We start from the raw sequence: 5,448 nt of genomic DNA on the forward strand, positions 1-5,448 counted from the left end.
ATAGTTTTTCTTCCTAGTTATGACCACCACCACGTGGTACAAGGCAATGATACACGAACTTCAGGATTTGTTCTTCTGGGACTTTCAGAGGAACCAGAAGGGGTCTTTCTGAACTCTCAGTAAAATACAACACGTCCATTCACTCTATTTTATGCCTGCTTTTCTTTTTCATAGCATCTGTCACTATCTGACACAGCATATGTTTTTCTATTTGGTAATTTATATCCTTTCTTCATCATTGGATTGTAGAAAACTATTCCTCAGCATTCCATACGCTTACAGAAGATAGTCAGTACTCAACATAAATTCCTCAAATGCATAAAAAAATTTTCCATTAAGACTGTATATTACATGACCTCTTGGGGGAAAGCTAAGTGTAGGACAAGAATTCCTAATCACAGTTGTCCCAGCAGATCCCTTAAAGGGGGTATGATCAATATAAATATAATATACAATTTTTTAACTGAAAAACATAAAAAAATTCTAGAAAGTTTAGTGGTATTGAGACTGTCTTTCTGTCCAAACTTGGAAATCCACCATTTTTTCTGTGAACTTAAACAGGTGGTCCAACTCGCCTGTTCTGACACCTTTCTTAATAACATGGTGATGTATTTTGGAGTCGGGCTGATGGGTGGTTGTCCCCTGGCTGGTATCATTTACTCTTACTCTAAGATAGTGTCCTCCATATGTGCAATCTCATCAGCTGATGGGAAGTATAAGGCATTTTCTACCTGTGCATCTCACCTCTCCATTGTCTCCTTATTTTATGGTACAAGTGCAGGAGTGTACTTTAGCTCTGCGGCTGCCCACACCTCACACTCAAGTGCAACAGCCTCGGTGATGTACACGGTGGTCACACCCATGCTGAACCCCTTTATCTACAGTCTCAGGAACAAGGACATAAAGAGGGCCTTGAGAAGATTCGTTGGGGTGGTAGTTATAAAAAGACCAATCATCCTGAGTTTGAAAAAGTGCCCATGATTACAGGGCTGCAAACATTAAGAGCCAGAAATTGCTACTCTCTGATCAGATTGGAGAAAGCACTTGCTCCTTCTATTTCATGCCTGGAACTTCCATTTATTTGATTTTAAATTCCCGATACAATTTAGTAACTCCCTTGATTGAGCTTTCTGCTCTGTCTGATATCGGTACAGTTTTCCACTTTTTAATTTTTATTTCCTAGCCTCCCCACGTGTTTCCCCACCTTGACTGGGGAGTATTTGGAAATGTACATTTCTTTCATAGAACAAATTGGATTTATTAAAAATATTTTTCTCTGAAATGACATCTAACTCCCTAGTAAATTTTCTATAGTTTTCCTGAAAGAGGTTGTATTACTCACATGGCAACAAAACTACACGTGGCAATTAAGGCCTCTGAGGTAATTTTATTGCAGAAGAAAATTTGAAAACAGTGACATTTGGGTCTGTCATTCTTTTCTACATCATTATCACCAACTTAACTGCTCTTCCTGATAATGTCAACTCTAATATGCTGCTACATTGTGGTTTTTTTAATCCTCACCCAAGGATATGTTTTTATTTATTTGAGAGAGAGGGGGGAGGGAGGAAGGAAGGGAGAGAGAGAGAGAGAGAGAGAGAGAGAAATATGAGAGAGAAACATCAATGTGAGACAAACATCCATTGGTTGCCTCCCATACACCCCCAAACAGAAATCAAATCTGCAACCTTTTGATGTATGAACAACTCCCCAACCAATTGAGCCACACCAGCCAGAGCTATGCTACTGAGTTTTGTAACTGGTCTCTTAGTGCATTTTTTAATTCAGCCTGGTGTCCCCTATAGGCACTGACAAAAACTGATGATCAAACATATAATTGCAGGTGGAGTCTACATTGAAAGGCACATTTGAATAAATATATTGACCTAATATGGTCTTAGACTCAGAGATGACTTCAGAAATGAGGAGTCAAAATTTTTAATCACACATTTTATTACTATAAAAGTTTTTCTTTTCCATACCGTACATCTATCTATTCATTGAAGTATGGAAAACTGGTGTCCACGTACAAAGGCTTTTAATTTTTTAAATTATAGATTATATACAATATTAGTTTCAGGTATACAATAGTATGATTATACATTTCTATAACCTTCTGAATCCCACTTCTGGGCATTTATCTGAAGAAATAAAAAGACATCTACAATAAGAGATACATGCACCCCTATGTTCATTGCAGCATTGTTTACAATAGTCAAGATATGGAAGCAACCTATGTGTCCATCAATAGATTAACGGATAAAGAAGTGGTACATATATACACTTCTTTTCATTGAAAAGAATGAAATTTGCAACAACATGGGTGAATCCAGAAGGTAATATGTTAAGTGAGATATATCAGACAAAGACAAGGGTTGCTTTCTTTTTCGTTGAGGTGAAAGATTGGTTACCATGGTTTCTCCCTTGACTTGGCTTCCTGTTTCTGTTTTAAAACTGACAGTGCTGAGTACTGATATGACTCCAAGGCTCTAAATGAAATATCTCCTCTTTTCTAAATTCTGTCATAGCCATAAAATGGGCAGTGAATAACAAGATCAATATTATGCATTATATGATGAAAGGATAACCAATTAGAGAGTTTGAGTTCCTGTCCACTCATGTGGTTCAGGTACCAACTTTTGTGAAAAGGGGCATGTCCTCCCAGCTTCCCTGGTTACCTGCAAGTGAACCTCAATGGAGTTACTATTTAATACAATTATCTGGAAAAAATCTTCAATAACAAAGTAATCATGAATGCTATCTTCAAATATCTGTACAAATGCCTAGAATGGGGAGAGGTATATTATTATAAGTGATCTCTGTTTATTATTGTATCAGTTAGCTATTGCTATATAACAAGCCATCCTAAGGGCACTTTTTTAATATAATAGCTTTATAATCAAATGGGATTGTATGGTGGGAAGTTGTGTTGGTCTCTTCTGGGCTCATCATGAGTCACTACATTATATTTCTAAAGCTGTTTCATGATGTTTTGTGCATCTGTATTGCATGTCTTTCATCAACCATAATGTGATGTTTAAGACATATATGTCTGTGTTGACGTTACCGTTTATGGAGAAAATAGCTTATCAAATGTGAATTGCCTTAATTTAATATCACAGTTCTGATATATCTTAAACCTTGATTTCTTCCCAGTAATAAGAATTATTTTCATGCTGTTGCAAATGGTAAGAACTCCTTCTTTTTTACCGCAGTGTAGTATTCCACTGTGTAGATGTACCACAGTTTTTTAATCCACTCATCTGCTGATGGGTACCTAGGCTGTTTCCAAATCTTGGCTATGGTGAATTTTGCTGCTATGAACATAGGGGTGCATATATCCTTTCTATCAGACCGTCAAACCTTAGAGGGAAGGTAGGGGAGGGTGGGGGTAAAGGGGAGAGATCAACCAAAGTATGTTTATGCATGCATATAAGCCTAACCAATGGACACAGACAACAGGGGGATGAGGGCATGAGTGGGAGGATGGGGATAATGGAGGATAAGCACACATATGTATACATTAACCAATAAAAAAAATTTTTTTTTAAAAGAATTATTTCCCACCATTATCTGGTGTGACTCAGCTCCCTGTGCTTTTGATCTGAGAGTATACATCACTAGAATTTTTAATCTAACTGAAACAGGAATTTGGGGGGGGGGTGAAAAAGACAGGTTTTGGAAATTTTAGAAATTAAGGGAACCATGGAGGAAGCACAGGGCTGCAGAGCAGCAGAAGGTATATTTCCAGAGAGTAGGGAAGCTGAAAAGCTGCAACAGGCACATTTCCATAGAATGAGGGATCTGGGAACAGTAAAAGGTCTATATTTACAAAATAAAGGGAAGGAAGCCCTTCATCCAAAAGGAGCCGAAGAAAGCCCAAAGGGAATAGGAAAACAATAAGGAAGGAGGGGGAAAGAACAGTCACATGTCCCACATGAGGTTTGATCTTTGAGCCCAGGAGTTAGTATAGTAAACAGAAAGGGAACAGTGACCAATCTAGGGGATATCAAGGCACCAGGATCTGCAGCCTTTATAAGCCATAGGGTTAAAAGCAAATGAAAAAGGAAAGTTCCTGTATTCCTGTCTCCCAAAATAGAGAAATATTCGGTATATCTGGTCAACTCCACCATTATAGAGTTGATTCTAGTATTTTCCCAGGAGGAATCAATAAATCTCCACCTTTGCTATACCACTTTCTGTCCGTGGATTCATTCTTTGATTCCAGCAGACAAAGAATCTGGGTTCCAGTCCAGAAATTCCATTTCATAACTAATTTATTAGTGTAATTACACACAACAAACCGCACATATTTTAAATGTACAATTTGCTGAATTAAAGAAGTCATACATAAATTAAGAGTACAGGGTTGGTGGGTCTATTTATATGTAACTTGAGGTGATGCGCAATGAGTTTTTTGTTAAACTAAATCTTTATTGTTGAAACTATATTTGTCCCCTTTTTCCCCCCATTTAATCTTTCTAGCCCACACCCTTCAACTGCCCCAGGCCTTCAGCATCATAGTGTCTGTGCTTATGGGTTATGCATATGTGCATACAAGTTCTTTGCTTGATCTCTTCCCGCCCACCAACCCACCTCTTCCTTCCCTCTGAGATTCCACAGTCTGTTCCATGCTTCTGTGTCTCTGGATCTATTTTGTTCATCATATGAATGAGATCATGTGATACTTGCCTTTCTCTGACTGGCTTATTTCACTTAGTTCTTAGTTCTGTAAGGAGTGGCAGTTAATATACTTTGTTGAGTCCAAAGAAAATGTTCAAGAGTGAGGAGGAGGAGTCCAAAGAAAATGTTCAAGGTGTAGGCAACCCGGATACAGCATAAATATGTGAGTCATCTCTCATGTGTGATTTCTCATGGGCCCAGTTTGGTTCTTCTCCAATGTCTCCTCTTTAAGTTGTACCTGATTTTATTGCCAGTTTTCATCCGAATCCATTGGGGGAATGGGCCAATTCTGTTTTTGTTTCTTGGCCAGGAATGTCTTGATCCTGAAAGTCTTGTGGGAAGACATGGTGAAGGAGAAGGGAACACACACACCTCGATGGCGGAGAAAGAGCTCTTTTAGACTTTTTTTTTCAAATACAGTTTACTTCACTATTATTTTGTATTGGTTTCAGGTGTATAATATAATGGTTAGACAATCATATACTTTACATAGTGTTCACCCCTGATACCCAATAGAGTTATTACAATATCATTGTAATATTGTTATTACAATATTATTGACTCTACTAGTGGCCCAGTGCATGAATTGGTGCACATTGAAAGGAAATTAATTAGAAGAAATATTTTAATATTGCTACTCGCCCTTTCTCTATAATAGAAGTGTCAACAAAATTCATGATCGACAATGACTGATGGAAAAACATGCACGCAATTGGCACCAGCAAGAGCTTTATATGCATTGCGCATGTGTGAGTCAACTTAGCC

General features: G+C 37.9%; 1 pseudogene; it reads right to left on the reverse strand.

The window, feature by feature from the left end:
• Positions 1–4,821: 4,821 nt before the first annotated feature.
• LOC102764009 lies at positions 4,822–5,068 on the reverse strand (annotated as a pseudogene).
• Positions 5,069–5,448: the final 380 nt, after the last annotated feature.

This window comes from Myotis davidii, unplaced genomic scaffold (genome assembly GCF_000327345.1).
Source record: "Myotis davidii unplaced genomic scaffold, ASM32734v1 scaffold1811, whole genome shotgun sequence".
NCBI classification, from domain to species: Eukaryota; Metazoa; Chordata; class Mammalia; order Chiroptera; family Vespertilionidae; genus Myotis; species Myotis davidii.